The sequence below is a fragment of the Puma concolor genome, chromosome E4 (genome assembly GCF_028749965.1).
Source record: "Puma concolor isolate L17-30 chromosome E4, mPumCon1.1.hap2, whole genome shotgun sequence".
NCBI classification, from domain to species: domain Eukaryota; kingdom Metazoa; phylum Chordata; class Mammalia; order Carnivora; family Felidae; genus Puma; species Puma concolor.
This window is the reverse complement of record NC_141683.1, coordinates 67,208,382-67,217,267: the sequence shown is the minus strand read 5'-3', so window position 1 is coordinate 67,217,267 and position 8,886 is coordinate 67,208,382. Positions and strand designations below refer to the sequence as shown.

Below are 8,886 nucleotides of genomic sequence, written 5' to 3'. Positions count from 1 at the left end.
TTCTAAGGACAGGAGGATGTGACAATACATTTTCTGAAGAGCCAGAGTTGGGAAGGTAAGACATCCTCTTATTTATTTATTTATTTATTTAATTTATTGTTTTCATTTATGTCCAAGTTACTTAGCATATCGTGCAACAATGATTCCAGGAGTAGATTCCTTAGTGCCCCTGACCCAGTTCGCCCATCGCCCCTCCTATAACCCCTCCGGTAACCCTGTTTATTCTCCATATTTAAGAGTCTCTTATGTTTTGCTCCCCTATCTGTTTTTATGTTATTTTTGCTTCCCTTCCCTTGTGTTCATCTTTTCTGTGTCTTAAAGTCCTCATATGAGTGAAGTCATAGGATTTTTGTCTTTCTCTGACTGACCTATTTTGCTTAGCATAATGCCCTCTGGTTCCATCCACCAAGTTGCAAATGGCAAGATTTCATTCTTTTTGGTTGCCGAGTAATACTCACAAGTACTCCTTCTGGTTCTTCATCAGTCACGTGACTCCACTTCCAGAAAGGGTCAGGATGCTGTGGCGAGGGGTGACCTGGAAAGCAGAGAAAACGTGCCCATTTCTACTGGGGGGCTGCCCAAACTGGAAAGCCCGAATGTTGGATTTCTATGGTCAGGCTTCTAGAAAGTCTATGCCTGTCAGGTTTACCCCCAGAGCAGTGTCCCACCCCATGCCTAGCAGGACCACGCCAGATGACCCCCCACACACACACACCACCATTCGAATCTGTTTATTTTTTATTTTATTTTAATTTTTTTAACATTTATTTTTGAGAGAGAGAGAGAGAGACAGAGCATGAGTGGGGGAGGGGCAGAGAGAGAGGGAGACACAGAATCCCAAGCAGGCTCCGGCTCCAGGCTCCGAGCCGTCAGCACAGAGCCCAACGTGGGGCTCGAACTCACAAACCTCGAGATTATGACCTGAACCGAAGCTGGATGCTTAACCGACTGAGCCACCCAGGCGCCCCTTGAGAACCTTACCTCGATCCCATCAGTGAAGTCCTATTTTGCCACACAAGGTAATATATGCCATCTTTAGGGGAGAAAGAAATGGGCAAGACGATGGGAGAGAAATTTTCCGGAGCCTCCACTGCACGCTAAATAATTCCCAGACACTCTTCATGACCGGAGTGTGGTATCTCTTGTCACCGTTTTACAGGTGAGAAAATCAAGGCCCAGAGAGGCCAAGCTACTTGTCCGCCACATCCCAGCAAGTAAATTGTAGAGACAGCAAGCAGACATGAATCTGTCTGATTTCAAAGCCCTCGTCCTGGCCACCCCACCAACATTCCTCACATTCCATTAACACTCTGACACTTTGTAAAGGGGAAGCAATTCTGGCAGACCCCGCTCTGAGAAACAGCTGACTTGAAAACACTAAAAGCTTTAGTCGATGAACACATACGTGTAAACATTCTCAAGTTCTCCCCCAAATCCTGGGACCATATGGATGAGAAGCATCAGGAGGAACCCAGTATGTTCCCTCTTGAGAACGCGACTTTCAAGGACCCTAATACTAGGACCCAACCACGTGGCTCTACTTAGGAAAAGGCCTTAATGAAACAAAGCATTTCCTACTGGTAAGATTTTAACACTAACCCTCTCTTAGTGTTATGGGTGTAAGTTAATGATTTCCACCGCAGAGACGCTTCGGGAACGTCGGCCGCGCGGAAGTGAACGGCTGTGGCTTTTTCTGAGCTTCCTCTAAATGAAAGTTTACCTGGATGTCCCACAAAAGCTTGGGAGATGGAAAATGTCACCCTCGTCTTGGCCCAGGCTAACGGCTCTGGTAACATTGAAGCATAATGCTTATCACGCAATTGCTTGATTACAATGACTTATGTGCCTGGCACTGCGGTGAGCACTTTCCATGAGTTAACGTGTTTAATACCCAGGAAAATCCTATGAGGCAGGTTGTAGTCTCCCCTTCCTTTAACAAATGAGAAAACTAAGCCACAGAAAGGTTAGGGAATTTCTTAAAGGCCCACAACTGGTAAAATGTGCAGAGCTGGGATGAAACACAAGTCACCTGACTATAGACACCATCTTTCTTTTTTAATTCTATTTTTTTAATTTACATCCAGGTTAGTTAGCATGTAGTACAACAATGATTTCAGGAATAGATTCCTTAATGCCCCTGACCCATTTAGCCCATTCCGCCTCTCACAACCCCTCTCGTAACCCTCTATTTGTTCTCCGTATTTAAGAGTCTCTTATGCTTTGTCCCCCTCCCTGTTTTTATATGATTTTTGCTTCCCTTCCCTGTGTTCATCTGTTCTGTGTCTTAAAGTCCTCATAGGAGTGAAGTCATATGATATTTGTCTTTCTCTGACTAATTTCGCGTAGCATAATACCCTCCAGTTCCATCTACGTAGTTGCAAATGGCAAGATTTCATTCTTTTTGATTGCCGAGTAATACTCCATTGTGTATATACATATATATATATATATATATATATATATATATATATATATACCACATCTTCTTTATCCATTCATCCATTGATGGACATTTGGGCTCTTTCCAGACTTTGGCTCTTGTCAATAGTGCTGCTATAAACATTGGGGTGCATGTGCCCCTTTGAAATAGCACCCCTGTATCCCTTGGATAAATACTTAGTAGTGCAATTGCTGGGTTGTAGGGTAGTTCTATTTTTAATTTTTGAGGAACCTCCATACTGTTTTCCAGAGTGGCTGCACCAGCTTGCATTCCCACCAACAGTGCAAAAGAGATCCTCTTTCTCCGCATCCTCGCCAACATCTGTTGTTGCCTGAGTTGTTCATGTTAGCCATTCTGACAGGTGGCATCTCATTGTGGTTTTGATTTGTATTTCCCTGATGATGAGTGATGTGGAGCATTTTTTCATGTGTCGGTTGGCCATCTGGATGTCTTCTTTGGAGAAGTGTCTATTCATGTCTTTTGCCCATTTCTTCACTGGATTATATTTTTTAACGTTTATTTATTATTATTGAGAGACAGAGACAGAGCATGAACATGGGAGGGGCAGAGAGAGGAGGAGACAGAGAATCCAAAGCAGGCTCCAGGCTCTGAGCTGTCAGCACAGAGCCCAACACGAGGCCAAAACTCACAAACTGCAAGATCATGACCTGAACCAAAGTCGGATGCCCAATTGACTGAGCCACCCAGGCACCCCGACACCATCTTTTAACAGAACTGAGGACAAAGATGTTCGCTCTGGGCCTAAACCGGTTTCCTGGGCCCTGGCCCCATCCTTTCTGGTCTAGGGCAGATGCTATATCAGACTCTTCTTTGAGACCTTCTACTCACTGTCCAGTCACCTAAGGACACATCCAAAGGTGAAAGAACATTATCCATGCACCAGATACTGGAAATTGCAGTCTGCTTTACTGAACCCCTGTTCCCAACAGCCTCTACAGTGAAGGGAACCATGGAACATCCCCCCCCCCCCCCACTGTCTCCGCTGCAGTCCTCAGTCTACTCCTTTGTGAACTTTTTACCTCAAAGATTTCCTTGGAGAAATGTTGGGGTTACAGAAAAGGCATCACGTGACTTATCTCAACCTTTCCAGGAATGGATGGACCTCCAATCCCAAGAGACCCCTTGAGTTCTTAAACGTTTCTTCACGTTAGATGTTCTTACAACTGATTGTTAAATCTTGTAGATGGCAGTGGGACTCAGTACCAGGTGATAGAGCACCTGCCCGTAACTACACTGTCTAAGGTATGGCGTGTCCTCTCTTTCTAGAAGAAATCTAGAAAGAGATCTTCTAGGAAGATTAAGATCCCACTTTCAAATGGGCAAGAACTCATGTTACCCAAGGCAATGAACTTGGTTTGTTTTCTTCTTTGCATTTCTGGGAAGTATTTTCTTGTTCCACATCTGACTGGAGAGTGTGATTGCGTGAGTTGGAAACCCCTTCTCTGTGGGTATGTTGACAGTGCTCAGAAGGTCCCATCAGCAATGGAAACTGTGCAAGGGTCCGGACACTCTAGAAGCAAAAGAGAAGCAATTCACTGTGGAAAATCATAATAATATAGACTTTCTACGTAAAGTCAACTTCCTGAGGCTCTCACACTATACCTCCCTTACTCTGAGATGAACATATCTGTATTAGTTCCAGAACAAAGAGATTTTTCTCATTTTTTAATCACTGCTTTCCAATTAACACTCCTTAGATTCCAAACTCTGCTGTGATCAAGCCAAGCAGTTTCTGCCTATATGGCCAGGGTTTGGGGCTGTGCCTGCCATCCAAGAATCTGACAGCAGCCATGACCACCTTGACTGTCTCCCTGGACCTCGTCTTTCAGTCTCTGGACTCGATCCCCATGTTTGGAAGCTTGCACGCAGAAAGAGCTATCCCCAAATGAGGAAGTCAATGAAAGACCCACGTTCACATTGTCCACTCCTTTCGCATTCCCTGCACCTGTAGGGCTCTTCTCCAAGGTCATATCAACCTATTTAATCAGCTTCCCTAACCTGTACGTTCTTCAGAGAAAAAAAGCAATCCTTCCAATGCTTTATTATTCCTTCATTTCTTTTGGTCAGCCCCCTATGGACGATCCACGTGGCCCAACGGAGGAGCACACAACTAGCCTTGCCATCAGATGGGATTCTGCATTTGCCTTCTGGTTCTTCTGGAAAATGGTAATTCTTATTTTATTATTCAGTGTGGTTTTTACTGAGAGGTCAGTTCTTCTTGAGGGGCAGTGATCGAGAGATTTGGTGGAAGCTTGCCCATCTTAGGAATCCAGTTGAAAGAAGACCACGCATTCATTACACAACGCCAGGGGGGTGAGCTCACTTCTGAACATGGCTGGCCCGATCTGGCCTGTCTCTCCAAGCTCCTAGCAGCCCCTTTACAGAATACCTAAATGTCATGCATGTTGGTCATTCTGGCTACCCAACCTTTAAACAACCTTCCCATTTGGGGGGGAAGGCCAAAGCAGAGAGGAGGTGGGTCTCCTCTCCCTACTTTAGAAGCCAAAGAGGGCAGAGTTTCTATCTTTGCCCCAGCAACTAGGGAACCATCCTGGGCTTGGCCAATCAGAGGCCCCCTTTGGGGACATGATGTGGTGGATTTTTGTCCAGCAGCACGATGATAGGTGTTTGGGGTGACCGAGCCCCAAACTGCTGTCCGGCAATGACACCACCAGTGACAGGATCCTAAGCAGACCATCCTGTGTGAAGACCTTGGCCGTGCCTTGCCTCCCGTGATCTCATTCATTTCCCATCACCTGGTTCTCTAGCCCTCTCACTGATTCTGCACACTGCACAGTAGTCTTCCGGTAAATTCGCCTCCTGCTCGGGTCAACCAGAAGAGATCTTCGTTGGTTACAGCCAAGAATCTCAACTGGCATGCCAACCCTTCCTTCATGGACACGTGACCCTGTTACAACTTAGGATGGTGGGCTTGATGGGCCCGGTTCCTGTTCTCAGGTTGACTCTCCCACCAAGTGTGAACTGTTTAACTTTCTCGCAAATCTGAAGGGGCTGTATATACTCCAAGGACAGACCCCAGAGCCTGGCAGACAAGGGCTATGGGACCCCAAGGACACTGGGAGAAGTAACCGGAAGGAGGAGATGTATCTGTCGGCTTCTCTGCTGACAGGTAGTTGTGTTCATTAAGAACGAATGCAAAGAAACTTGGATATTAATTCTTCTTTAAAAGATAAAGTTTAGGGGCGCCTGGGTGACTCAGTCAGTTGAGCGTCCGACTCTTGATCTTAGCTCAGGTTGATCTCATGGTTGTGAGATCAGGCTCCACGTCAGGCTCTGCACCGAGCGTGGATCCTGGTTGGGATTGTCTCTCCCTCTCTCTCTGCCCTTCCCCCCTCCCTCAAAATAAATGAATGAACTTCCAAAAAGAAAGAAGTAAAGTTTACTTTGTTTCTCACCCCCAAATACAGAAGTAATTCATGCTCATTGTGGAAGATACAGGCGAGAAGAAAAAAAGAAGAAAAAAATCGCCTCTCCTTCTACCGGCCACCAATAGCCACTAATGAAATTTCGGTGTGTTTCTTTCTAATATGTTTACCATGAAAACCTCTCCGTAGCTACGCTCATCCTGGTCTATTGCCTGCTAAAATTCTGGAAAGGCCAGAAATATTTCCATTACATGCTGATATCTGTCTCTCGAGTATCCCCAGGTGCTAAACAAAAGACAGTAAATACTACCTTTTGGCTGAAAGAAGCATTTCCCAAAATGTGTCCCGTGAAACACTGATTCCTTCATTCATTACCAGCTCCTGTAGACATAATACAAAAAGAGGTTTTCTTAAATTTTTTAAATGTTTATTTACTTTTGAGAGAGAGAAAAACAGAGTGTGAGCGGGGGAGGGGCAGAGAGAGAGGGAGACACAGAATCCGAAGCAGCTCCAGGCTCCGAGCCGTCAGCACAGAGCCCGACGCGGGGCTCGAACCCACGAACCACGAGATCACCACCTGAGCCCAAGTCGGACGCTCACCCGACTGAGCCACCCAGGCGCCCCTTAAAAGAGTTTTTCTTGATCAGAAAAGTTTGGGAAATACTGAGTTAAAGTTGAACACGTTTCTTTATTGCGTGAACCTTCAGAGCTCTCAACACATCAGAGCGCCCTGTGACTCTCAAAGACATTGAGAGCATTGTCCCAGCATCCTGAGCATAGGAATCCCCTTTGAAAATCTTTTTCTCTGGACCAGTGTTCTGGGGAGCGCTGACCCAGAAAACTTAGACCCTCAGATCATTTTACCTTCCTCCCACATCATCAGTGGATTACCCATTCAGAGCCAGTAGGGGGAAAGGAGAATATATCTCAGATATATAAAAGTGGAATTTGGAAAATAAATAGCAGGACGGGGCCTAGGAACTAATCGTTCCTTTGCTGATTTATTTACCTGTAAGGACGTGTCCAAGGGAACGAGGTTTACAGACAAGCGTCACAATTCATGCCCGAGAGCCCGAAGACCAGAGCCACGCTGCATTCTAAGCGAGCGATCTCATCTGGAGAAACGTTGCTGCGTAAATGACTTTATCCACGTTTAGGTAGAAAATCCAATTAACTTACTAGAAGCCTGCATTACCAGACTAAAGAGATTAACTTCCTGTTACTCAGTATCATTTTAGTACTTTCCCCCTCCCCTAAAAAAGGACAGTTCCGGGGCGCCTGGGTGGCGCAGTCGGTTAAGTGTCCGACTTCAGCCAGGTCACGATCTCGCGGTCCGTGGGTTCGAGCCCCGCGTCGGGCTCTGGGCTGATGGCTCGGAGCCTGGAGCCTGTTTCCGATTCTGTGTCTCCCTCTCTCTTTGCCCCTCCCCCGTTCATGCTCTGTCTCTCTCTGTCCCAAAAATAAAATAAAAACGTTGAAAAAAAAAATTAAAAAAAAAAAAAAAAAAAGGACAGTTCCATATGACCAAAAAGAATTTTTTTTTTTTTTAGATAACGCTCACTAGGACAAAGGAGAAAACAGAAACACACAGAAGTACGAGAAAAGCAGGACATCCTCACTGGAACACAGCACGGCGGACAGGAGAACCTTCGGGCAGAAATCCGGTGCCTGCCCCGTCCCTTTCCCAGCCGTACTCCTGTCTGGTCAGACTCCACGTGGAACCTGCCAGAGCATCTGGGGGTTCGGCCTCAGAAGAGGAATGCAAACACGGCTTCTTCCATTAAGCCAACGAGTCTGAATGCCCATTGGACAGATGCAGAAACTGAGGAGAACAAGAAGTTTTAAAAAAGCTTTAAAAAGCTTAAAAGCGGGTGATGTCTCCTAACACACACTTTGTGTACCACCTTGGGGTCTGCCCTGTGAACTTGCTTTGTGCCAAAAACCCGGCTGCGAGACCCCCGTGATGCTCCTGAGCTCGGTGTCTGTCTTTTTGGGGACAAACATAAGTGTTTAGGAAAGTCTGGGAATTACCAGGTTCAAAAGTACCTTCTTTCTGTGAAGGAGCCCCTAGGATATGCTGGAGAAGCTTCCGGATTTTCAGCCGGAGATCTTCCCCCTGCTTCTGTTTCCGCAGACCCCCGTCCCTGAGCCGGACAGTGAGAGCTCCGGGCGGCCCTCCGGAGGGAAGTGGAGTCTGAGAAAGTCCAAGCTGGAAAGGACCTTAAATGATCATCGTGGCGAGCCCAACCCCCTGCGTTTACAGATCCAAACACACGGAGCCCGGAACCCACCAGAATTCGAGAGTGAATGTGCTCCCCCCGCCCTTCTTCTATTTGTGTGCGATTTTCCCAGGGCAGCCGGCCAAAGCATCTACATCAGTAATGTCTGGGGGATTTACGAGGCCACGCGATCCGCCGGGTTTCTACGCAGACCTAAACAGGAAACCCACACAAGGAAATGCTCTGTGTTGGCAGGCCGAATTCCCAGGATGCTTTCGCCTGAGTGGCCTGGCTGGGACGAAACAAGGGCTTGGCCCAACAAACGCCCTTAGATCTGGTGGCAGGGGTGCCTCCCCACCCCACCCCCACCTCGGCCACCCGCCCCCCACCCCCAAGCCTGTACTCGTTTAATGAGAACAGGATTTGCCTCTCTCAGACCTCGACTTAGGGTTGCTCCAAGGTCGGGGCGCCTGGGTGGCCCAGTCGGTTAAGCGTCCGACTGCGGCTCGGGCCACGATCTCGCGGTTCGTGAGTTCGAGCCCCGTGTCGGGCTCTGTGCTGACGGCTCGGGGCCCGGAGCCTGCTTCGGATTCTGTGTCTCCCTCTCTCTGCCCCTTCCCGGCTCACACTCTGTCTCTCTCACAAAAATACATAAAAACATTAAAAAACAAAAAAAGGTGGCTCCCAGGTCTCGATGCTGAATAGGGGTCCGTCGCTCCCGAGACACCCACCCGTCGGCTCTCTGTTGAGTTCAAGGCTTTGCCTGTCCTCACCTGCGTGAAATCAGTTAACCTGGGGAAGTCAGACGTCCCGCTCACGC

General features: G+C 47.3%; 1 long non-coding RNA gene across 3 annotated transcripts; it reads right to left on the bottom strand.

Annotated features, from left to right (window-relative positions):
- Nucleotides 1–2,805: 2,805 nt before the first annotated feature.
- On the bottom strand, nt 2,806–8,389 carry LOC147572757 (uncharacterized). Of its 3 annotated transcripts, none has more exons than XR_015245863.1 (5): nt 7,894–8,389; nt 7,437–7,669; nt 6,857–6,962; nt 6,158–6,228; nt 2,806–3,971 (listed from the first exon to the last, which is right to left on the bottom strand). It is a non-coding gene; the product is annotated as an uncharacterized LOC147572757 (long non-coding RNA). The 3 variants fall into 3 exon arrangements; XR_015245864.1 differs by having other exon boundaries at nt 7,467–7,669; XR_015245865.1 differs by lacking the exon at nt 7,437–7,669 and having other exon boundaries at nt 6,857–7,033.
- Nucleotides 8,390–8,886: the final 497 nt, after the last annotated feature.